This window comes from Loxodonta africana, chromosome 12, assembly GCF_030014295.1.
Source record: "Loxodonta africana isolate mLoxAfr1 chromosome 12, mLoxAfr1.hap2, whole genome shotgun sequence".
NCBI classification, from domain to species: domain Eukaryota; kingdom Metazoa; phylum Chordata; class Mammalia; order Proboscidea; family Elephantidae; genus Loxodonta; species Loxodonta africana.
This window is the reverse complement of record NC_087353.1, coordinates 15,644,903-15,671,864: the sequence shown is the minus strand read 5'-3', so window position 1 is coordinate 15,671,864 and position 26,962 is coordinate 15,644,903. Positions and strand designations below refer to the sequence as shown.

The 26,962-nt window shown below is 39.4% G+C and overlaps 1 pseudogene; it reads left to right on the top strand.

Annotated features, from left to right (window-relative positions):
- The first annotated feature begins 7,025 nt into the window (after positions 1 to 7,025).
- Positions 7,026 to 26,127, top strand: LOC135232914 (small ribosomal subunit protein eS1-like; annotated as a pseudogene).
- Positions 26,128 to 26,962: the final 835 nt, after the last annotated feature.

Below are 26,962 nucleotides of genomic sequence, written 5' to 3'. Positions count from 1 at the left end.
TAAATTATATCTGCTCTATTGACCAATTCTCTAAGTTTGAATTACAATTTGACTACCTATCAATTATCTATCTATCATCTGTCTATCTCAGAATCCCCAGGAAGGAAGCTTCAATAGATTTGCTATTTGTTTATGTTTTTAAATCGTAAAACTTATAATATATCAATATATTTTCCAATATCACCCTTGGGGTTTCTTTTTATTCTCATCCTCCTTCTGAGAAAAGGAGAAGATTTTAAATCCATTATACAATACAGATTTGCATTTGAACTTTTAAAAGGCTGTTTTAAAAATGTAGCTGCATTGGAGGCTATCAGCACTTCTAACAGATGATCATTGTAGATCTTTGTTGTTTTACACAGTATAATTCGTTGTCAAATCATTAGTGTATTAATGTACTTTGTTTTATTCCAGTGACTATTGAAGAAAATAAATCGTGGGGATTTTCTAGACCAAAAACATAAGCTGAAATATTACTTCCTGTATTCCATTTGCTCTATGGTTCTTAACATATTAGTTTGGGAGGATTTTTTTTTTTTTTTGTCTTTATTTGAATCTGAAAAGCACATTACTTCAGATCCCAAAATAGATACCTGAACAATCCTTTCATAGTTAAAACATTCATTTAAAATTGAAACTGTTTTTATGAAGCATCTACATATGAAATTCTCTTTGTTTTATAGTTAAAAAAAAATCACCTTTTAAAAGATTGATCTCTGTTCACCTGGCACAACAGAAGAAGGAGAGTCAGGAACAGGAGGAGAAAATGGAATGTGTGGCTAATTGTCTCCATAAACAACTGCCTCCTTTGTCATGAGACCAGAAGAACTGGACAATTCCTGGCTACCATTACTGAATATTTTGATCAAAAATTCTGTAGAAGAATCCTGATCAAAAGGAGGGACATGAAAAAGAGTTTCAAATTCTCATGAAATCCAGATTTTCCAAAGCTGTTGAGGCTGGAGGAACCCCCCAAATCATTGCCCTGAGATAACCTTTAACCCTGAAACCAAAAATACCCCTTGAAATCTTCTTTAAACTAAATGACAGTTTAGCTTAACTAGAAAAGGATTTCTGCCTTGAGCATTCTGCTATTTTTGGAACTATCCATGTGTGATGAAATTGACCACATAACTCAAAAGGTTAGATAGGAAACTTATGGGGCAGTGAGTTTATGTTAACACAGCAGGAATAACTTGGAAAAGGAGGGCGAGAATGGTTGCACAACCTGAAGAATTTAATCAATGTCACTGAATTGTACATGTAGAGATTATTGAATTGGTGTGTCTGCTGTGTATATTCTCAACAACAACAAAATAAAAATAAATTAAATGAAGAAAGATCCAATCATCCACTAAAATTCCCTTCTCAAGCAACAAGCCCCTGAAAATGGTCTGAAGAGGACGGTGCCATATACACATCACAAGACCTTTTCATCACACCTTAAGAATGTCTCTGAAACACTATACACAAGACTCAAAGATTGTCGTGGGTGTGAGTGGGGTAGAATGGGCAATAGATGATGAAGTTAAAAATAATAATAAAAGAAAAAAAAATGAAGAAAACAGACTATTATAAGGCTTGTGATAGTATTCTAGGAACTGAGGTTTAGGATACTTCAAGTGTGTACTTGAAGTGTTAAAGCGTGGGGGAAAAAAGAAGCTGCTGTGGATTTGACTACAACTCATGGCGACCTTACATGTCATAGAGTAGAACTGAGCTCCATAGGAATTTTATGGCTGTAATCTTTACAGAAACAGACCATCAGGCCTTCCTTGTGTGATGCCACTGGGTGGGTTTGAATTGCTAAGCTTTCATTTAGCGGTTGAGTGCAAATTGTTTGCATCACGTAGAGATCTAAGGTATGGGGAGGGGGATGTAAAAAGACGATTAAAACACACACTTCAAAAACATTACTCTGTTACATAGAGAATGTGGGAATCATAGAGTTCAGTGCATAGTATGTGCTTCATGAATGTTTTCTATTGCCCTCGTTGTGAGGTAAAATAACACCTGACAAATAATATGGGGTAAAAATAGAAAAAGCAACCTGGTAAATTTCGTTTGAATACATTGTGATATCTGTTTCAGTTAGATGCTTGCACATTAAGAGAAAATTGAACTTTAACAGGAAATTCAGCGTTCAGTGAAAACAGTAAGCAAATGAATTTTTCCAAATGCTGGCAGTTCAGAGGTAGAGTGAAATTCAGGGTTTGGCGCAATGCAGGAGCTCTGGGTCTATTCCTCTGCCATTCCGTTTTCTTGTCCTTCAGTGGGTGAGGTTTCACTCTCACTAAGTGGCCATAGTAACCCTGAGCATCATGCCATCCACCCAACTCCCTTTGAAGAAGAGTTGGTCAGTGACATCTTCCTGAGGCACATTCCTTCTTAAATTGGATTTGCCATGATTGGTTTACGTTCTCTTTACAGGACCCAATGCTGATGAACAGCAGTATGGCATGCATGTACCAGTTTAGGCCTGATTCCTGAGTCACTTACTGGCAAGGAGGAATGAGATTATTGGGATTTAGCTCTGTTAGACCTGGGGTCATCCTTCAAACCATATGGCTGCAGCACCTTCAGGGAGGGGAAACAATACTGAGGAGAAAACTACAAAATTCACCACAAACATCCTGTGGGAGAACCAGACACTCTGGTAACCAATCTGAAGCTTAGTTAAAAAAAAAAAAAAAAATTATTTATTTTATTTTTACTAGCTCAAAATTGGAGATCTATATTTGGGAGTCACTAGCATCCATTTGGGGCCCTAATAGCTCCGTGATTAAGCTTTTGGCTGCTAACCAAAATGTCAGCAGTACAATTCCACCACTGCTCCTTGGAAACCCCCTGGAGCAGTTCTACTCTGTCCTATAGGGTCGCTGTGAGTCAGAACTGACTTGACAGCTAATGGTTTGGTTTCGGTTTGGTTGGCAACCGTTTGGTGCACAGTAAGATTAAGCTGATCCATCTGCGGGGCACAGAATCCTGGGCAAAATTAACAGGGCGGGAGGAGAGGGAATGGCAGGAAAGAATGCCAAGTGTAAAAAGCATTGTCTCTCAAATGTGATTTAAAGACCTGCATTAGAATCACTAGTTGCAAAAATTTAAATTCCTGGGTTATGATGAATTAACTCCTCTGGAGGTTGGATCCAGAAAGCTACCTTTTTAACCAGGCCCCCAAATAAATGAACCCGATGCTCCATAAGGACTAAGATCCATCAGAGAGGAGAGCTCTTAGAAAATGGGCCCCTCCATTCCTAACACCCTGTGCATCCAGGAATGTGAGAATACGTTCTGCAAATTTTGTTTTTCTCATTGGTTTATGAATGTAGCATTGGCTCAAGACTCCTCAGGCCGCAACTTAGTTTAAGATGAGCAAATTGATTTCTCATTCCAGGAAAAGTACACAAAAAAGGGTCATATGGCTTCTTTGACATCAAATAGTTTTGTAACATAACAAACTCTTCTGATAAATTGAGTGCTTCCAAATCAAAGCCATATGGGAGGTGCTTGCGCTGAAAGGGCAGAAGGAGCACCAGTAATTGGCCCAACAGTTCAAACATTAGAGTAATTCTCAGAGATAGGCAGATCTGAAGAAGCTGACCAGCTTTTCCCTGACTGCAGATGCCTCGCCTCTTTTACCGCTAAAGACTTTAGTGGCTCATTAGTCAGAAGACCAAAGCTAATGAGATTAAAGTGAAAATTCTGATGTTACTTTGAGGAGAATTATGCTCATGTGTTGTGAAATATCTAATATGGCGCACAACAAATATATGTAGTTAATGTTTTAAAAAACAGCAAACTTTCTCTCCTTTTTAGCACATGTGTGTGTGAGCTATGGAGTGGATAAAAATAAACAGTGAGCTTGTATCACATGAGAAGTTTCCGGTGATCAAAGGAATTTTAGCCTTTCAGCATCAAAAGTATTGCTTTGCCTCTAATGTTGAAATTTCAACCTGCCTGCTAAAATTACATTTTTCTTAAAGCAAATGCATTTATTAATGTTCCATACTTGGGTTAACTATATTTTGCAGTTTGTTAACTATATAATTCTGTGATATGAATTCTGGAATCCATTGCCTCAATTTCCCTATTACTTACCTTGTAAATTCCTTAACTCTTTTTACTTTAAATTCCTCATATAAAACTATTAGAATAATGATAGTTTGCACCTCATAGCCTTGAGTATTAAATTAATACATATCATTCACATAGAAAAGAGCCTGGCATACCCTGAGCCATCAACAAATGCTAGCTATTATCTTTTTACAGTAAAATAATGAATGCTCTATATAGGGGTAAAACATTTTTCATGTAAGTGCAATTCATAAGAATTTTAGAAAAAGAATATTTTTAAACATATGGCTATCACTAGAAATGAACTGTATTATAAGATTCATCTACAAATCCAAAAAAAGTCAGAAATTTCATGTACTTTTAATATTAGTATCTTGGATTGAATTCTGTCCCCTAAAAATATGTGTCGACTTGGTTGGGCCATGATTCCCAGTATTGTGTGATTGTCTACCATTTTGTCATCTGATGTGATTTTCCTATGTATTATAAATCCTATCTCTATAAGGTTGATGAGATAGGATTGGTGGCAGTTATGTTAATGAAGCAGGGCTCTATCTACAAGATTAGACTGTGTTTTAAGCCAATCTCTTTTGAGGTATGATGGAAGCCAATCGAGAGATGTGGGGACCTCCTATTGCTAAGAAAACAATGCCAAGAGCAGAGCATGTCCTTTGGATGTGAGGTTCCTGTGAAGAGAAGCTCCTAGACCACAGGAAGATTGATTACAGGACCTTTCTCCAGAGTCCACAGAAAGAGAAAGACTTCCCCTGAATTTGGACTTCTAGCCTACTAGACTGTGAGAGAGTGAATAGACATCTGTTTGTTAAAGTCATCCACTTGTAGTATTTCTGTTATAGCAGCACTAGATGACTAAGACAATTAGACATTGCCAGATGTTACTTTCATTATGCCCTACAGCAGTGGTTCTCAAATATTTTGGTCTCACAAATCCTTTATATTTTGTTTATGTGGATTATGTGTATACCAATATTTATCATATTAGAAATTAAAACAGAATTTTTCTAGAGTTTAAAAAATAAACATGTTTATTAATGTATTCAAAAATAATAATAGCACATCTGCTACACGCTAGTATGAATGACACTTTTATGAAAAATAACAAAGAAATAGCAAGAGCGACATTGTTTTATATACTGCAAATCTCTTTAATATATCTCTACGTAGAAGAGGGGAAGATTCTCATATTTGCTTTTGCATTCAGTCTGTAGCAATATGCTTGTTCCATTGATGTGTATGAAGAAAATGTGGCCTCATGCAGATAAATAATTGTCTAAAGGAAGAGTATTTTAAAGGCCTTTTCAGGTAATTGTAGAAAAGTTTGTTTTACATGAATGTTCATACTCTGGTATGTTAAAATCCATTGGTTTCATATATTTGATTGACCAAACGGGCAACTCCTGTTCAAAAGCAGAGTGAGAAGGTGGGAAGGGACAGCAACTGGACAAATGGACACAGGGAACCCACAGTGGAAAGGGGGAACATGCTATCACATTGCGAGGATTGCAGCCAATGTCACAAAACAATATTTATAAATTTTTGAATGAGAAATTAGCTCGAGCCGTAAACTTTCACTCCACAATTAAAAAAAAAATCCATTGTTTTATCTTGTACTTTGAATGTATCTTTTCAGTATTCATGATTTTGTACTATCACAGCCACGTGAAAAAATTATTAGTTCACTTGAGTTACCCAGCTCTTGCAATGTTAACACATTTTATTACACACTATCAAAAAAAAATCACAATTTATTAATATCACTGTCAGTCTAATCAGAAAAATCTTTAGTTATTGATAAGCTGTCAAGATCACAGTGGCAGATTTGTGTTTTCCAAAATTCTCATTTTCTCTCTAGGGCTTGAAATTTTTAATTGGCAGCAAATATTGTTTTCCTTGAAGTGACAGGCTGATGCTGTTCATTTTTAAGAATATGTCTGCCAAATCCTGAAGCTTGAGTGCTCAAGTTTGCTGTCAGATCTTCGTTCAAATAAAAACAATATTCCATGGAAGAAGTGGCTAGTTCAGCTTGCAATTCAAAAAACCATACAAATGATTTCCTTGAGACAACCATTATATTTTAAGATGGAACACAAGTGATTAGTTTGTATCTGCCATTCCATCATAAAGAATATTAAAAAAAAATGAAAGCAAGGCTGAAATTTAATTAAATTTATACTCTCACTGATTCATCAAGGACTTTCTTAAGTGAAATCGGCTTTTGTTTTGCTGTTTCTGTTTTTCAGTGACTACAACTTCAGTTTGATGCTCGTAGCTGGAATCATGCTACAGTGTCAGCGGCTTTATCCACTATTGCTTTGACACCATCCACGGAAATCTCAACACTGTGAAAAAGGCAAGCAACGTCATGATGTGTGATGAAACGCAGTGAATTGAATTTTTTTGTAAAGAATGGCATTGTCTGTGGTCTACTCACATCATCCCAATCCTCCTTCAAAGGCTTCTTACCTTCCCCGTCCATGGTGTCTCTGCTCTCTGCTGACCCTGTGAGGTATTTTGTTAAGCTGTGAACACCTTGAAAGCTGGATTCATGTTATATTGGTCTTAGTTCCCTATACCTAGAATAGGGCCTAATGGCATTAAAAGAAAGAGAGAGTACATGAGTGTGGTGTGATGGATCACCTGTATGTTGCCTTTCTCACCACAGTCTTGTAACTCTCATCCAAGTAATAGGGTGTGACTATGCAAATAAGGCAATTGTGACCCACCAAGGGAATTGGTCAGTTTTGCCTCCCTGCTAGGCTTAAAATGAGCCATCCCATAGGTGGAAGGAGAGAATCTCACTACCACCAAGGAAGAAGAGCCAGGAGTGGAGCACGTCCTTTGGACCCTGGATCCCTGTGCTGAGGAGTTCCTGGAACCAGGAGACCAAAAGAAAGAGACAACTGTAACACTGAAGACATCAAGAAACAATGGCAGAGAATCAGCAGCAGCAGAACCAGGAGACTGGCAGGAGGTGGCCTAACCCAAGGAGTGAGAAAGCTGAGTGCCTTCAGGCAGGAAGCCTGCTGGTGGGGTAGGGTGCCCCTAGGCACTTGGTAGAGCTAGGTTTGCCAACCCATGGAGCTAGAGCTGAACGTCTTCAGGGCAAGGCTTACTGGCGGAGTGGGGCGTCTCTGGACACTTATCACCAGAGCTAAAACAGCTTTGTAACATTTCCCAGAGCAGGGCAGGGGCCATGGGGCCAAAGAGAGGCATGCCTGTGAACACAGCAGAAAAGAGGCTGTCCTGATGGGAGAACTGTATCTTGAGCATACCTGAACCAGAGTTGTAAACTGTTACTTCCCTAATAAACCCCATAACTGAGTATGGTGTGTGAGTTCTGTGCGGCCACTGCAATGAATTATCAAACACAGCAGAAAAGGAGAGAGTGCCGTAGAAGGGACAGTTGGTGTCAGAATTGGCAAAGACAGTGGAGAGAGGAGGCATGTCTGATCTCTGCCTCACAGGATTTAGCCTTGGGTTGTTGTCCCTGATTCTTCTGCCTCGGGAAGTTAGAGGAGGTCAGATGCCACCACCACGTCATTTTTATAATGAGTGAGTAAATGAAAAAAACGAACAAGCTAATGAATCTACTCTAGCTGTGCCGGATTTTTCTGCTCCTCAAATAAGTAAAGTTTGCCCTATTTTGGGGCATTTTGGTTGCTATTTCCCACTTCCAGAAGTGCTTCTTCTCCAGATTTTTGACTCTTTAGCCCTGCTGGTATAATCTCACCTTAAATATCACAGTCTTTCCCGGAACACACAAGTTAAAATACGCACCCATCACTTGCTTTACAAAGCTTCTCTACGAAGCATGTGTCAACATCTAACAAATTTTTGTTGTAGCGCCCAACACATGGTAGGTATTTAGTGAATATTGTTAATAAATGAATAAAGAAGAGAATTCATTCAAATAATATTTATTAAGCACCTACTATGCCCTAGAGCCCTGGGGGTGCAGAGGTTAAGAGCTACAGAGAATTATGGCTGCTGACCCAAAGGTCTGCAGTTCAAATCCACCAGCTGCTCCTTGGAAACCCTATGGGGCAGTTCTACTCCGTACTCTAGGGTCACTATGAGTCTGAATCAACTTGCCAGCAAGGGGCTTTGGTTTGGTCTGTGTAGGGCATTATTGATCTAAAGTCCTTGCTCTAAAGGAGCATATATTATAGTGTGACTCAGGGTAGCAATAAATAAACAAAAGCAGCCATGGTAAAATATTCTCTGTCATGAGAGGTACAAGTTGTTATGAAAGTGAATTAGATGAGATGTTACCTGGTTAGGGTCCTCAGTGGTTTCCTCAGGGAAGCTTGACTTGAGCACAAGCTTAACCAGGCATTAACTACTGAAGAGGGAGAAGGTGTCCAGGATCCTTCCAAGTAAAAGTGGTATGCCTTGGGGTCATGGATTTAATTGTGTCCACCCAAAATATCTATCAACTTAGCTGGACCATGATTCTCAGTATTGTGTGTTTGTCCACTGTTTTATGTGATTGTCCATCATTTTTTGTGATTTTTTCCTATATGTTGTAAATCCTATCACTATGATGTAATAAAATGGATTATTGGCAATTATATTGATGAAGTCTACAAGATAAGGTAATGTCTTAAGCCAATCTCGTTTCAGATATAAAAGAGAGAAGTGAGCAGAGAGATGTATGGACCTCATATCACCAAAAAAGCAGTGCTAGGAGCAGAGCGCATCCTTTGGACCTGAGGCTCCTACACAGAGATGCTCCCAGACCAAGGGAAGACTGATGACAAGGACATTTCTCCAGAGCTGACAGAGAGAGAAAGCCTTCCCCTGGAGCTGACGCCCTGAATTTGGACTTGTAGCCTACTAGACAGTGAAAGAATAAATTTCTCTTTGTTAAAACCATCCATTTTTGGTATTTCTGTTATAGCAGCACTAGATGACTAAGACACTTGGTTTGTTTTACTGCTTGTCTGCTTTGCATCTTATTTCTCCAGCCACATTTTTTAGAAAAGAAGCCTGAATCTTGAGGTTTCTCTCTTTCATTGTGGTACCTAGCACAATGCTGATGCGGAGAAGGAAATCAGCAAATACAAACTGGTGTAGAATACCCGTCTTCAGGACAGGATTTATATAGCTCTGTACACGGTTGTGCATCAGAGCTTTCCTGGTAATATAGCCACACCCATGTGATAGTTATTTGCATAATAATCATTTTTCCCATAATTTATTTATTTTGAAATCCATCCACCTGTATGTGTATACGTTCAGATGACACTTTCTCCAATACCACAGTCTCCCTCCCTCTTTTCTTCCATCATCAGCACCACAACTCTCCGGACATTCTCTAGAACAAATCAATCTTTATTTCTTTGCCATTATCAGCCCTCCCCCCATAAATCAGCCTTGCCCACTCCGAAGTTAACGTGACAGGGCTTCCAACTGTCCATGTCCTGCAAACAGTGCCTTTTTTTAGACCTCATCATCACCAGCTGTTCCTGGAGCACTGTAGTCTCTGTGTTTTTGACAAGTGTCTCATCTGTAAAATCATTTCTCAATTTTTTTTCTTCCTTTCCTCTTCTTTGCTCCTAGCAGCCACCCACAGAGCTGCACCCCAGGCATTTATCCAGAGTGCACCCAGCACATGTCTGCTGCTGACTCTTAGGTAATAAAAGCCGACTTTCAGTAAATCATATCAGTAAAGAGAGCCATAAATCTTGCTCTTGCCTTAAACACATCAGTTCTTATTGTCATGAATACCACAGGCAGGAGCCACTTGCCCTGCACACTTATTTTGGATCCAGTCACTGACTAGTCCTAATTAGGTGTGGAGGCTGTCTTGGTGGAGGTTGTGTTCTAGCAATCAGTGTCTTCTGGACTCAATGGCAAGTTGGGCCCAATTCAGGGAAGTGAGAATGAACTCAGGAGGGCCCTCTCATGGAGTGATGGACCCATTTGTTTATGTGGCATAAAAGTTATACTATGAAGAAAGGATTGATTACAAAGGCTACTTTTTTTTTTTAATAGCATTTAAGACTTGATCATTAGTTCTCATCTTGACCATAAGGTGGTCATTTTGTTAACTGTACAGTAGAAAGGACCAGGGTCAGGCAGATCTGCATTGGCATTCTAGCACTGGCACTTCCCAAAGGCTCAGCTATTGCATCCTCAAATTAGCTCTTACAAAACCTAATTTAACGGCCTGACAGAGACTAGAGGAACCCCAGAAGACATGGCCCCCAGATTCTCCATTAATCCACAACTAAAATCATGTCCAAAGCCAACTCTTAGACAAAGAATAGACTAGACTATAAAACATAAAATGATACTCATGAAGAGTGTGCTTCTTAGTTCAAGTAAATACACGAGACTAAACGGGCAGCTTCTGTCCAAAGGCAAGATGAGAAGGCAGAAAGGGACAGGAGCCGGTTGAATGCACACGGGAAATCCGGGGTGGAAAGGGGGTGTGTGCTGTCACATTATGAGGATAGCAACTAGGGTCACATAACATAATTTTATGAGAAACTAGCTTGAGCTGTACATTTTCACCTAAAGCACAATTAAAAAAAAATAAAACACCTTACATTGTAGTGTTATTTCAAGGACTACAATATGCTAATACTTTGGAGCTTTGAACCCAGGGTCCAGAGTGTCGAAGGATTTAATACGTTTGTTTTCCACATCAAATTTGGAAACGTGGGTAGTTTCTTTGGTTGAATGAGTAAATGACCTTCTGTATCTTTATTCAATATTTGAAAGAGTCACAGTGTGATGGTTAAGATTGTGTGTCAACTTGGCTGGGGCATGATTCTCAGTGTTTTGGCAGTTGTATAATGTTGTGATGACTTTCCTGTTGAAATTTGGTATGTGATCACCCCTTTGATGGAATCTGCTGAGCGATACCAGCAGGGGTGGGGCCTGTGGTGGCTCACTGCCTCCTCGGCCTTCATCTCTCCACCTTCCACGGTCTACTTCCTTTTTCCAGCTCACCTTGCAAAGGTTGGCTTGTTCTGGATCCAGCAGCTATCTCTTTTCTGACCTCTGGTTCTTGGGACTTACCTGTCCATCTTGGGATTTGCCGATCATCATGGCCTGTGAGCAAGAGTCTTGCTCTCCAGCCTGCCTATCTTGGGTTCACCAGCCTCTGCAGCTGACTCAGGAGAAACCTTGGGGATTCCTTGGCAGTCACAACCTGTGAGCGGGGATCCCTGTTCTCCAGCCTGCTCATCTTGGGTTCACCAGCTTCTGTGGCTCTGTGAATTGGGAAAGGACTCTCTCCTGATCCAAGGACTTGGGGTGTTCCAACCACTACTATCACGTGAGATGTTTCCTTAATATAAATCTCTATATATTTATACGCATTACTGGTTTTGCTTCTCTAGAGAACCCAGCCTAAGACACACAGCAAGTTGGAAGATGAAGGGATCAGATGAGATGAGTGGACATACTATGCGTCTGTAGTATTGTCCAGCCCTTTGGTCATTCACATTTACTAAAGATGGGGCAATACATGACAGTACAGATTGGATGCAGCTGAACTTGAACTAATGCCTACCATCGGAGCCAAAATATGTTCCATGATGAACAGAAATGTCTCAAACAGCAAAAGGCTGTATGGGAACTGTAATTGTGAGGCCCCTTCACTGGAGGTCTGAGTGGAGAAGTGAGGGAAGGGCAGTGTAAACAGAGATAATTTTCTAATCTGGGCAGTAGAGATGTAGGCACCATGCTGTAATGACTGAATAAAAGTGTTGCCATAGGCAATAAAGCTACATCCAAGGGTACTACTCTTTCTTTTTAATTCAGTGAAACCTATGACCTCTGGAACTTGATAGACTGTCTTGTTTTTCTGAGTCTTGCAAGCTTTCCACCTTTGACAGTGTTCAGTCTTACCACTTTTCTATTGCTTCTTTCAGTGGAAAATATTTTCATTTTCCTTCTTTGACAGGTTTCCACCTTACACAGATTCCTACTTTCACAGGTTTTGCTGTATCTGCTTTATGTATGGCAGTTGTTTTTGTTAGCTGCTGTTGAGTTGGGCACTTGAATCATGGCAATGCCATGCACAGTGGAACCAAACGTTGCCCAGTCCTGTGCCATCCCCATGACTGTTTACCAGTGGAACTGTTGTGATCCATAGAAATTCCACTGGCTAATTTTTGGAAGTAGATTGCCAGCCCTTTCTTCCTAGTCTGTCTTAACTCTGAGAACACTGCTGAAACCTGTCCAGCATCATGGTAAGACACAAGCCTCCACCGACAGACAGGTGGTGGTTGCACTTGAGGTGTGTTAGCCAGGAATCAAACCTGGTTCTCCTGTAAGGAGGACAAAAAATATGGCAGAGGCAACCTAACTGGGTTATCCCTATATTCTGCCTTAAAGAACATACCCATTGCCATCAAGTCGATTTCAACTCGTAGCAACCCTATAGGAAAGAGTAGAAGTGCCCCATACGGTTTCCAAGGAGCAGCTGGTGGATTTGAACTGCCGACCTTTTGGTTAGCAGCCTGAGCTCTTAACATAGACATGAAAAAATAAGAAAATTCTTTTTTGATAAAAATATAAGAAAGTTGCCACATCCTTTCTTTTTGTTTCTCTGCATCTTATGGCATTTCCCACTCGTTTCTTCCCCTGCTTCAGTACCTTGGAAGGCAGAAGGCATAGGTACAAAACAGAGGAGGGCTATCTAGCCTGCCCTGGATTTAATATAAGCAAAAGTAAACTTAAATTGTATTACAACATTAACATCCAGGGTTTATTTGTTACCATAATATAGACAAAGCAAACCTGATTAATACAATATTATAAACATTGGAATATAAACAAGGAATTCATTTCTGTTCTACAAAACATATTTGTAGTTTTTTAAGAGGATGAAAGTTGTCAAATAAAAACATTAGTATTTACTAAGGATTCAAAACTATTAAGCCTAGAAATATAGATCATTAAATATTCACCGCACATTCATATGCTCAGTGTGGAAATCAAAGGACTTTCAAATGCGGGATAAAGTAATGTAGCCATGAGGTATTTTTACCCTTCAGTATTCGCCTCTGTGCTTATTCCTTTAATTTCCTCAAGTTCTCTTTTTTTTTTCTCTTATGGGGCACGTTACATACAAGATTATCTATCTCCTACAACGTATTATCTTTTTTCCAGATACAGTGTTTACTTTCAACTTCTCATATCTAGGTCAAGAAAAAAAACTCTACACCTACCACACAATTTGAATGTGTATTATTCTGTTATCAATTCATGAGCCTATTATCTTTACAAGTGTCTTATTTACTTAATGCTGCTGTAACAGAAATACCACAAGTAGGTGGCTTTAAAGAACAGAAATTTATTTTCTTTAAGCTCAAGAGGTTAGAAGGCCAAACTCAGAGCATGGCTCTAGGGTGAGGTACTTCTTTGTCTTTTTCAGCTTCTAGTAATGGTAGTCCTTGGCTTCCTGGGCTTGTAGATCCATCAGCCCCCATCATCATCAGAGAGCATCTGTCTTCCCCCTCTCTCTGTGTTTAATCTGCTCTTTTTAAATGTAGGTTGAGATGCAACCTGTAACATAGACTCCACCTACAGTCATGTTTTTGTTGGTTGACATCCAGGTGACCCCAAGTGTGCAGGGTAGAACTACTGTATAGGATTTTCAAGGCTCTGACCTTTTGGAAGCAGATTGCCAGGCCTGTCTCCCACGGCACTGCTGAGTGGGTTGGAACTGCCAGCTTTGTGGCTTGTAGTGGAACGCTTAAATATTTGTGCCACCAGGGGCTCCTAATATGCTCTTTTTATAATGTAGAAGCGATGAGGTTTAGAACACACCCCCTTAATTGATATAATCCCATTAACATAACAACAAAAAAAGACTTATTTCCAAATATGATTATATCCACAGGTATAGGGGCCAGTACCCCAACACATACTTGTTGGGTGGGGGCATAATTCAATAAGAGTGGTAGATTGATTGCAAAAATAGCTACAGTTCTTCAAACCCATTCCTCTACCCATGGAAACTCTTGTGGCATAGCAATTAAGTGCTATGGCTGCTAACTAAAAAGGTCAGCAGTTCAGATCCACCAGACACTCCTTGGAAACTATGGGGCAGTTCTACTCTTTCCTATAGGGTCACTATGAGTCAGAATCAACTCGACTGCAATGGGTTTGGTTTTATGGTTTGTTACGACTCTACCCATGCCATTTCCAATGTGACTTTGCAGGCCCTGTCATCAAGAGGTGGCATCTATTTCTATATAACTTCAATCTAAGCTGGCTTTGTGACTTACTTTGACCAAGAGAATGTGGCAGAACTGGTACTGTGCCAGTTTGGAGCCTGGCCTCAAAAGGTTTTGCATGCTTCTGATCATTCTGTTGGAAACCTGCTGCCAGCGTATAAAAGAAGCCTGGGTTAGGGTGCTAGCAGGTGGGAGTCAATGTGGAAGAATGCCCAGTTGCCCTAGCCAAGACCTAAAAACACTGCCCAGAAAGCCCAGCCAACGTGAGTGGAGCTGCTTAGGTAACATGAAGTTGACTGCAGATCCATGAATGAGCACAAGTGAGAAGAGAGGAGCAACTTAACCTACCTCAGACCTATAAGCTAAATACATGCGTATTGGCTTAAGGCACTAGGTTTTGTGAATATGTCTCACCTTAGACCATTGTGACAATAGATAACAGACAACAGTGATCAAAATAATTACAATGCTCTATTTAGCCAAATGGATTTCCCATCTAAGGCATCTTTACCTATGCAATTTATTTTATTTTGATAATATTTCTATCAAGGAGGTATTTATGCATGGTTTTACTTAAAGGTATCTGGGCTTGGAGAATATAAGCCATTGCACAAAAGTCTCACCTTAGTAAGTAATAGAGCCTATTTTCAAACATTAGGTTCTGAATCCAGAGCGTACGATATGATTTACACCAAGTGCTGTGTTCACAAGAAGAGTGTAAGCTCCTCAGCTAATGCTTCCCTTAGATCTCCCACCTTAGCTATTACTGAAGTGATTCACAACAAACAAAACAATTACTCATTTTAAGAAGAATTATTCAGAAATAGCACCTGAACAGTTCAGGAAACTAAGCATTTACCTTCAAGATTTATCTACCTTTTTTTTTTTTTCTTTGTTGCAGTTGGTAAATGTTGGCAACCAATAGTAATCTCAATATGTGGGGTTAGGGACTTGTCTTTTAAGAGGACGTTTCTCTACAACACCTTAATTCTTAGTAAACTAAGTTAGAAAAGAGTAAAGTATACTTTTTTTTAATGATATTTTTTCCTAATATGAAACAGGAAGTTCTTAAAAGTTTCCTACCAGAAACAGGCTCATTGTACATGTTTTTAATAGAGGTACAAAGCACATCATTTGAAAGAGCGTGTTTGAAGACCTACCACTCTACGTTTTATGAGGTATTCACTTACTCAGGCTTCAGGACTACTGTGCTTAAAGGTGGTTTGACATCAAGAGTGAGGAAAATTAATCATGTATAAAGGAGTCCATTTTGTGTTAGCAGAATTTGTTTCCAGTGATACTCTCTTTATATGCATAAACAGAGTCTGACAAAAAAATTCATTAAACATATTTCCAGTCATGGACAAAAACTTAGATACCTATATTTTTAGTGCTATTTTTTAAATCAACAAATAATTTGTGCCTTTTGATTCAATTGATCAAATGTCATTTTTTACTTGAAACTGGTTTTCTTTTCTGATCAGCACTGTCTGAGACTAGCTCAAGGGCATTATTTAAACGTAAAAATTTTAAGTGAGGGCATAGGGATACTCAGGAGTCCCGTTAACAAGAGATCAATATGGTAAAACATTGGAAAAAACTTAAACAGTAAACATTAACTTCATTTGTTGTTGATTTAACATGCCTTTTTCTGGTTTCTCTAGATTATTTTCCTGTTATCTTATTCAACCATATCCATATTTTAATGACTCTTAGGATTCTCTAGAGAAACCACTAATAAGATATCTATACGTAGAAGGAGATTTACTTCAGGGGGTTGGCAAGTCCAAAATTTTTAGGTCAGACAATGGACTAGAGACTCCTGATGATTCATGGGATTGTGGGGAACTGGCAATTACAAAGTCTGTAGGTCAAGTGGTAGGGTGGGGACTTTTGCAAGCTTGTGTCCCAAGATTTTTAAGTCAGGGGAAGGAAAGAACGCAGAATGAAAAGAGACAGCAAATTATGCCAAAATATCTATTTACACTCTAGAGGCAGAAGGCACCCTAAGAACACTCCCTTTTCAGCTGATTGATTACATTGTATTAGATTACATCATAGAAAGTAATTACATTGCATTGCATTAGATTACACTATGGAACAGCAACTAGACTAGTGTTTCATCAAACCTCTGAGAACCATAGCCTAGCTAAGCTGACACATAAAATTAACCATCACGATGATCACCCATTTCTATAATAATTCAAGGATGATTTTAAGAGCACCTAGAGGCTTGGAAAAAAAATTTTTTTTTTTTAGAGGCTTGGTGACATAGTGGGTTAAAATCTTGGCTGCCAACCAAAAGGTTGGCAGTTCGAATCCACCAGCTGCTCCTTTGAAACCCTATGGGGCAGTTCTACCCTGCCCTACAGGGTCGCTATGAGCCTGAATTGACTCGAAAGCAATGTTTTGTTTTGTTTTGTTTTTAAAGGGATTTCTGCACCAGTTGAATTTTCTATGGCTGATAATGGTTCTGAGTATGTGAATCCAAAAACCAAACCAGTTTCTATCAAGTCAGTTTTGACTCATGGAGACCCCATGTATGTCAGAGTAGAATTGTGCACCATAGGGTTTTCTTGTAATTGAAGGCACAATAATAGAATGCATAAACAGGCATATGTTTTTTGTCAGTGGCTGTAATCTTTAGGAAATAGACCACCAGACTTTTCTTCTAAGGTACTTCTGGGTGGACTCAAAACTTCCAACCATTTGTTTATAAGCTGAGTGTATTAGTGATTTGTACATAAAAGTCACCGTTGATTTCCATCAAGTCAATTCTGACTCATAGCAAACCCATGTGTTTAGAGTAGAATTTCTCGATAGGGTTGTCAAGGCTGTGACCTTTTGGAAGCAGACCACCGTTCTTGTCTTCTGAGGCACCTCTGGGTGGATTTGAATTGCCACCCTTCCCACTAGTAGTCAAACACTTAGCCATTTGCACCACCCTAGGACTCCTCGAGTACATAAATAAACTGCATTGTATATAATTCTACATTTTAGAGTGGAAGCTCAAGAAATTGCTTTTTGTTGACATGAAAATCCCATAATTCTTCCAAGAGCCAAATAGCCAACCTCTCCAAAAAAGTTGAATAGCTAAGTACGCCATTGAGAGCTCGTATCACTAACACTTTTGCTCTTTCATAGAAACCTACTATAATACTGGAACTTACACACGGCAGAGCATAAGCATGGTTAATAACAGCCAAATAATTCTTGATAAAATAAAAGTCCGTTTTCCTACGTTGTTGCTAGGTTTGAGCTTCCACTAATTTGTAACTCCAGAAAAATTTATATTAGGGCTATTTTCTTTAATTGAAATTAGCAGTTGTTCTGTGTGTGGGGAAAAAAAATGGGACATTTGTGTTTTTAATTCTGACTCAAGATACTTACATGCTTATGGTAATTTTGGAGTAAAGTATGAGGGAGTTGCTAGATATATTGACTTTACCTGGCATGGGAAAAAAAGGATAGCAGTGGACATGTGTCTTGGATATCTTTGAAGATCTCATCAGTACTCCCATTAATGAAGAGAGATGAGAAAGCATCTTGTAAACTCTCAAAAGGCACCTTACAATACACCCTTTTCAAATAACATTCTTTAAATTGTGCTGTGGCTCTAGAATGCCATGTGGTTACATGCACACCATATTTACAGTATGCAAGATATGAGTATGGAAAAACATTGCAAAACTAAAGATATTAATGAGTCATTTCAAGATTTCATAAGAGCACTTTTCTATAGAAATAAGTTCAGAGAAGATAGGAAGTTTAGGTTTGTTTGGTAATAATAGAACAGGCAATCTTTTGCCTCTCTGAGAATCACCACAGCAGTTGGCAAGAACAAGTGCCTTACAAAAGGTGGGGAAAAAAGAGCCAAGAGGAAAGAGATTGATCCATTTTTTTAAGAAAGATTGGTATGATGTGAAAGTACCAGCTATGTTCAATATAAGAAATATTGGGAAAAAGCTAGTCACAAGGGCTCAAGAAACAAAAGTTTGCATCTGAAGGCATTTTTAAGGATCATATTTTTGAAGTGAGACGTGGTCTGCAGAATGATGAAGTTGCATTTACAAAATTCAAGCTAGTTACTGAGGATGTTCAGGGAAAAAAACTGCCTGACCAACTTCCAAGGCCTGGATCTTACCCATGACAAAATGTGCTCGATAGTCAAAAAAATGGGCGGGGCCAAGATGGCAGACTAGATGGACGCTACCGCGGATCTCTCTTGCAACAAAGACTTGGAAAAACAAGTGAATCGATCACATACATAACAATCTACGAACTCGGAACAACAAACACAGATTTACAGACAGAGAACGAACAAATACGGGGAGGCAGTGATTGTTTTCAGAGCCTGGAGCCAGTGTACCAGTCAGGTGACCTTCGGAGCCCAATTCGGGGCAGAGCCCATGGGGGCAGACGGCACAGACAAGGGGCCCAGCCCTAGCCTCCGAACTCATTCTGGGAGGGGGCCGAGCCGGTTCGCGTGGGCCGCGTGGTGGCGTAGCCGGTGGGAGAAGTCCCCGGGGAGGCAGCGACTGGTCTTGGAGCGGGGAGACCAGCGTCCCAGCCGGGAAGCCGTCCCGCCAGGATTTTGGTGGGCGCGGGCGTGGCGTGAGCACGGGGAGCAGCTACATCCCCCTGAATTGACCCCGGGAGGGTCCCAGCTGGTTCGCGGAGGCGGCGCGTGACGCGGCTGGCGGGACGGGGAGTCCCCGGGAGGCAGCGACTGATTTTGGAGTCAGGAGTGCACCGACCCAGTAGGGGAGCCTTAACCTAGGGGGTGGGGCTGACAGCGGAGGATCTGACCGTGACTCAAGCGTGCCAGACCCCCCAGGGGCAATCTCCACACAGCCAGTACACATAGGCGACGCACCCCGCGGAAATCTCAGATATAATAGTCATTCCAAGAAAGACAAGCAACTCTGGCTATATTCTGAGGTGCTACTCTCCTATCTCTCTGATCCCTCCCCTACCCTCCCCAGGCGGCTCCATTAACATCCGAATAGCCTGAGCCAGAGGGAGAACTCTGATAGGGATCTGACTGCATTTTTTTTTTAGCAGATTTTCTGGAAAAACTAGTTTCCCAGTGATGGCTCAGAGACAGCAGTCCATATCAAACCACATAAAGAAGCAGACCATGACAGCTTCTCCAACACCCCAAACAAAAGAATCAAAATCTTTCCCAAACGAAGGTACAATCCTGGAATTATCAGATACAGAATATAAAAAACTGATTTACAGAATGCTTAATGATATCACAAATGAAATTAGGATAACTGCAGAAAAAGCCAAGGAACACACTGATAAAACTGTTGAAGAACTCAAAAAGATTATTCAAGAACATAGTGGAAAAATTAATAAGTTGCAAGAATCCATAGAGAGACAGCATGTAGAAATCCAAAAGATTAACAATAAAATTACAGAATTAGACAACGCAATAGGAAGTCAGAGGAGCACTCGAGCAATTAGAATGCAGACTGCGACATCTGGAGGACCAGGGAATCAACATCAACATAGCTGAAAAAAAATCAGATAAAAGAATTAAAAAAAATGAAGAAACCCTAAGAATCATGTGGGACTCTATCAAGAAGGATAACTTGCGAGTGATTGGAGTCCCAGAACAGGGAGGGGGGGACAGAAAACACAGAGAAAATAGTTGAAGAACTCCTGACAGAAAACTTCCCTGACATCATGAAAGACGAAAGGATATCTATCCAAGATGCTCATCGAACCCCATTTAAGATTGATCCAAAAAGAAAAACACCAAGACATATTATCATCAAACTTGCCAAAAACAAAGATAAACAGAAAATTTTAAAAGCAGCCAGGGAGAAAAGAAAGGTTTCCTTCAAGGGAGAATCAATAAGAATAAGTTCAGACTACTCAGCAGAAACTATGCAGGCAAGAAGGGAATGGGACGACATACACAGAGCACTGAAGGAGAAAAACTGCCAACCAAGGATCATATATCCAGCAAAACTCTCTCTGAAATATGAAGGCAAAATTAAGATATTTACAGACAAACACAAGTTTAGAGAATTTGCAAAAACCAAACCAAAGCTACAAGAAATGCTAAAGGAGATTGTTTGGTCAGAAAACCAATAATATCAGGTACCAGCACAATACAAGGTCACAAAACAGAACGTCCTGATATCAACTCAAATAGGGAAATCACAAAAACAAACAAATTAAGATTAATTTAAAAATAAATAAATAATACACATAACAGGGAATCATGGAAGTCAATAGGTAAAAGATCACAATAATCAAAAAGAGGGACTAAATACAGGGGGCATTGAACTGCCATATGGAGAGTGATACAAGGCGATATAGAACGATACAAGTTAGGTTTTTTCTTAGAAAAATAGGGGTAAATAATAAGGTAACCACAAAAAGGAATATCAACTCCATAACTCAAGATAAAAGCCAAGAAAAACGTAAAGACTCAACTAACATAAAGTCAAACACTATGAAAATGAGGATCTCACAATTTAATAAGAAAAACGTCTCAGCACAAAAAAGTATGTGGAAAAACGAAATGGCCAACAACACACATGAAAAGGCATCAAAATGACAGCACTAAAAACATTTATCTATAATTACGCTGAATGTAAATGGACTAAATGCACCAATAAAGAGACAGAGAGTCACGGACTGGATAAAGAAACACGATCCATCTATATGCTGCCTACAAGAGACACACCTTAGAGACACAAACAAACTAAAACTCAAAGGATGGAAAAAAGTATATCAAGCAAACAATAAGCAAAAAAGAGGAGGAGTAGCAATATTAATTTCTGACAAAATAGACTTTAGACTTAAATCCGCCACAAAGGATAAAGAAGGACACTATATAATGATAAAAGGGACAATTGATCAGGAAGACATAACCATATTAAATATTTATGCACCCAATGACAGTGTTGCAAGATACATAAATCAAATTTTAACAGAATTGAAAAGGGAGATAGACACCTCCACAATTATAATAGGAGACTTCAACACACCACTTTCGGAGAAGGACAGGACATCCAGTAAGAAGCTCAACAGAGACACGGAAGACCTACTTACAACAATCAACCAACTTGACCTCATTGACTTATACAGAACTCTCCACCCAACTGCTGCAAAATATACTTTTTTTTCTAGTGCACATGGAACATTCTCTAGAATAGACCATATATTAGGCCATAAAACAAACCTTTGCAGAGTCCAAAACATCGAAATATTACAAAGCATCTTCTCAGACCACAAGGCAATGAAGCTAGAAATCAATAACAGAAAAACTAGGGAAAAGAAATCAAATACTTGGAAAATGAACAATACCCTCCTGAAAAAAGACTGGGTTATAGAAGACATCAAGGAGGGAATAAGGAAATTCATAGAATGCAACGAGAATGAAAATACTTCCTATCAAAACCTCTGGGACAGAGCAAAAGCAGTGCTCAGAGGCCAATTTATATCAATAAATGCACACATACAAAAAGAAGAAAGAGCCAAAATCAGAGAACTGTCCCTACAACTTGAACAAATAGAAAGTGAGCAACAAAAGAACCCATCAGGCACCAGAAGAAAACAAATAATAAAAATTAGAGCTGAACTAAATGAATCAGAGAACAGAAAAACAATTGAAAGAATTAACAAAGCCAAAAGCTGGTTCTTTGAAAAAATTAACAAAATTGATAAACCATTGGCTAGACTGACTAAAGAAATACAGGAAAGGAAACAAATAACCCGAATAAGAAACGAGAAGGACCACATCACAACAGAACCAAATGAAATTAAAAGAAGCATTTCAGATTACTACGAAAAATTGTACTCTAACAAATTTGAAAACCTAGAAGAAATGGATGAATTCTTGGAAAAACACTACCTACCTAAACTAACACATTCAGAAGTAGAACAACTAAATAGACCCATAACAAAAAAAGAGATTGAAACGGTAATCAAAAAACTCCCAACAAAAAAAAGCCCTGACCCGGATGGCTTCACTGCAGAGTTCTACCAAACTTTCAGAGAAGAGTTAACACCACTACTACTGAAGGTATTTCAAAGCATAGAAAATGACGGAATACTACCCAACTCATTCTGTGAAGCTACCATCTCCCTGATACCAAAACTAGGTAAAGACATTACAAAAAAAGAAAATTATAGACCTATATCCCTCATGAACATAGATGCAAAAATCCTCAACAAAATTCTAGCCAATAGAATCCAACAACACATCAAAAAAATAATTCACCCCGATCAAGTGGGATTTATACCAGGTATGCAAGGCTGGTTTAATATCAGAAAAACCATTAATATAATCCATCACATAAATAAAACAAAAGATAAAAACCACATGATCTTATCAACTGATGTAGAAAAGGCATTTGACAAAGTTCAACACCCATTTATGATAAAAACTCTTACCAAAATAGGAATTGAAGGAAAATTCCTCAACATAATAAGGGGCATCTATGCAAAGCCAACAGCCAATATCACTCTAAATGGAAAGAACCTGAAAGCATTTCGCTTGAGAATGGGTACCAGACAAGGATGCCCTTTATCACCGCTCTTATTCAACATCATGCTGGAAGTCCTAGCCAGGGCAATTAGGCTAGACAAAGAAATAAAGGGTATCCGGATTGGCAAAGAGGAAGTAAAGTTATCACTATTTGCAGATAACATGATCTTATACACAGAAAACCCTAAGGAATCCTCCAGAAAACTACTGAAACTAATAGAAGAGTTTGGCAGAGTCTCAGGTTATAAAATAAACATACAAAAATCACTTGGATTCCTCTACATCAACAAAAAGAACACCGAAGAGGAAATAACCAAATCAATACCATTCACAGTAGCCCCCAAGAAGATAAGATACTTAGGAATAAATCTTACCAAGGATGTAAAAGACCTACACAAAGAAAACTACAAAGCTCTACTACAAGAAATTCAAAAGGACCTACTTAAGTGGAAAAACATCCCTTGCTCATGGATAGGAAGACTTAACATAGTAAAAATGGCTATTCTACCAAAAGCCATCTATACATATAACGCACTTCCGATCCAAATTCCAATGTCGTATTTTAAGGGGATAGAGAAACAAATCACCAATTTCATATGGAAGGGAAAGAAGCCCCGGATAAGCAAAAAAAAAAAGCATTACTGAAAAAGAAGAAGAAAGTGGGAGGCCTCACTCTACCTGATTTCAGAACCTACTATACAGCCACAGTAGTCAAAACAGCCTGGTACTGGTACAATAACAGGCACATAGACCAATGGAACAGAATTGAGAACCCAGATATAAATCCATCCACGTATGAGCAGCTGATATTTGACAAAGGACCAGTGTCAGTTAATTGGGGAAAAGATAGTCTTTTTAACAAATGGTGCTGGCATAACTGGATATCCATTTGCAAAAGAATGAAACAGGACCCATACCTCACACCATGCACAAAAACTAACTCCAAGTGGATCAAAGACCTAAACATAAAGGCTAAAACGATAAAGATCATGGAAGAAAAAACTGGGAGAACCCTAGGAGCCCTAATACAAGGCATAAACAGAATACAAAACATTACCAAAAATGATGAAGAGAAACCAGATAACTGTGAACTCCTAAAAATCAAACACCTATGCTCATCTAAAGACTTCACCAAAAGAGTAAAAAGACCACCTACAGACTGGGAAAGAATTTTCAGCTACGACATCTCAGACCAGCGCCTGATCTCTAAAATCTACATGATTCTGTCAAAACTCAACCACAAAAAGACAAACAACCCAATCAAGAAGTGGGCAAAGGATATGAACACACATTTCACTAAAGAAGATATTTAGGCGGCCAACAGATACATAAGAAAATGCTCACTATCATTAGCCATTAGAGAAATGCAAATTAAAACTACTATGAGATTCCATCTCACACCAACAAGGCTGGCATTAATCCAAAAAACACAAAAGAATAAATGTTGGAGAGGCTGCGGAGAGATTGGAACTCTTATACACTGCTGGTGGGAATGTAAAATGGTACAACCACTTTGGAAAATGTATCTGGTGTTATCTTAAACAGTTAGAAATAGAACTACCATACAATCCAGAAATCTCACTCCTCGGAACATACCCTAGAGATACAAGAGCCTTCACACAAACAGATATATGCACACCCATGTTTATTGCAGCTCTGTTTAGAATAGCAAAAAGCTGGAAGCAACCAAGGTGTCCGTCAACGGATGAATGGGTAAATAAATTGTGGTATATTCACACAATGGAATACTACGCATCGATAAAGAAAAGTGACGAATCTGTGAAACATTTCATAACATGGAGGAACCTGGAAGGCATTATGCTGAGCGAAATGAGTCAGAGGCAAAAGGACAAATATTGTATAAGACCACTATTATAAGATCTTGAGAAATAGTAAAAACTGAGAAGAACACATACTTTTGTGGTTACGAAGGGGGGAGGGAGGGAGGGAGGGAGAGGTTTTTTTATTGATTAATCAGTAGATAAGAACTGCTTTGGGTGAAGGGAAAGACAACACTCAATACATGGAAGGTCAGCTCAGTTGGACTGGACTAAAAGCAAAGAAGTTTCCGGGATAAAATAAATACTTCAAAGGTCAGCGGAGCAGGGGCGGGGGTCTGGGGAACATGGTTTGAGGGGACTTCTAAGTCAATTGGCAAACTAATTCTGTTATGAAAACATTCTGCATCCCACTTTGAAATGTGGCGTCTGGGGTCTTAAATGTTAACAAGCGGCCATCTAAGATGCATCAATTGGTCTCAACCCACCTGGAGCAAAGGAAAATGAAGAACACCAAGGTCACACGACAACTAAGAGCCCAAGAGACAGAAAGGGCCACATGAACCAGAGACCTACATCATCCTGAGACCAGAAGAACTAGTTGGTGCCCGGCCACAATCGATGACTGCCCTGTCAGGGAGCACAACAGAGAACTCCTGAGGGAGCAGGAGATCAGTGGGATGCAGACCCCAAATTCTCATAAAAAGACCATACTTAAGGGTCTGACTGAGACTGGAGGAATCCCGGCGGCAATGCTCCCCAGACCTTCTATTGGCCCAGGACAGGAACCATGCCCGAAGACAACTCATCAGACATGAAAGGGACTGGTCAGTGGGGGGGAGAGAGATGCTGATGAAGAGTGAGCTAATTATATTAGGTGGACACTTGAGAGTGTGTTGGCAACTCTTGTCTGGAGGGGGGATGGGAAGATAGAGAGAGAGGGAAGCTGGCAAAATTGTCACGAAACGAGAGACTGAAAGGGCTGACTCAATAGGGGGAGAGCAAGTGGGAGAAGGGAGTAAGATGTATGTAAACTTACGTGTGACAGACTGATTGGATTTGTAAATGTTCACTGGAAGCTTAATAAAAATTAATTAAAAAAAAAAAATGGCAGACCGTGACTGAAGTTCATGTTGATATTAAGGCAACCAATGGTTATTTACTTCGTCTATTTTGTGTTGGTTTTATTAAAAAATGCAACAATGAGATTTGGAAGCCCTCTTCCAAGAAGATAATGGAATTATGGCCCAGAAAGGGTAGACAAATGACTTGAAAGAAGTGGTCAATAAGTTGACTCCAGACAGCAACGAGAAAAACAAAGAAAAGTTTTCCCAATCTATTTACCCTCTCCATGATGTGTTAGTTAGGAAAGTAAAAATGCTGAAGAAGCCCAAGTTTGAACTGAGAAAGCTCATGGACCTTCATGGTGCAGGTAGTAATTCTAGAATAGCTAGTGGGAATGAGACAGGTGCTACAAGCTGAACAAACTGATAGATATGAACTACCAGTTTGAGAGTCTGTTAAAAATTCAGAATTTTAGTGGTGACAAATAAAAAGTCTTCTTTGTGAAAAAAGAAAATAGATGAGGCAAAAGTTTTCCAATTTTGTTTAAACTTCTTTCTGTTTAAACTTCATCTCCCTGGAAAAAGGATCTTGTCCAGAGTCTATCAATGGTGACACAGTCGGTGACCTAGACAGGAGCCCTTACATCTTAAGGTCTTGTTAGCATGGGGAAAGGAATGAAGGATATATTATGCATTAATTATCTCATATGTGATGTGTTTTTTCTTTGCTGACATAATTTAGTACTCACAATTGCTTTATAAGTTCTCCCCTGATTTTCTTCTAAGGAAACAGAGAGGTGACATGTCTTTTTCAGAGTAACAACATGGAAATAATTCAAATTAGGAATCCAAGCTAACTTTTCTTTGTGTTGAAGTTGGGTTTCCAGATCAGCTTGGCAATAATTTGTAGGGAAAGATTCAAGCAGACTGGCTGTTGACATCAAGGAGATTTGGCCACAGGCAGCAGGGACTCAGTCAAATGAACTAGTGTCAAAATGAGCATCTATCTTATTGTGGTGGCTTGCATGTTGCTGTGATGCTGGAAGCTATGCTGCAGGTATTTCAAATGCCAACAGGGTCAACCATGGGATTAAGGTTTCAGCTGAGCTTCCAGACTAAGACAGACTAGGAAGAAGGAACATGTGGTCTACTTCTGAAAAAAATTAACCAGTGAAAACTTTATGAATAGCAACGGAACAATGTCCAATATAGTGCCAGAAAATCTGTCTTGGAGGAAGCACAGCCAAAATGCTCCTTGGAAGAAAGGATGGCAAGGCTTCATCTCACATACTTTGGACATGACATCAGGAA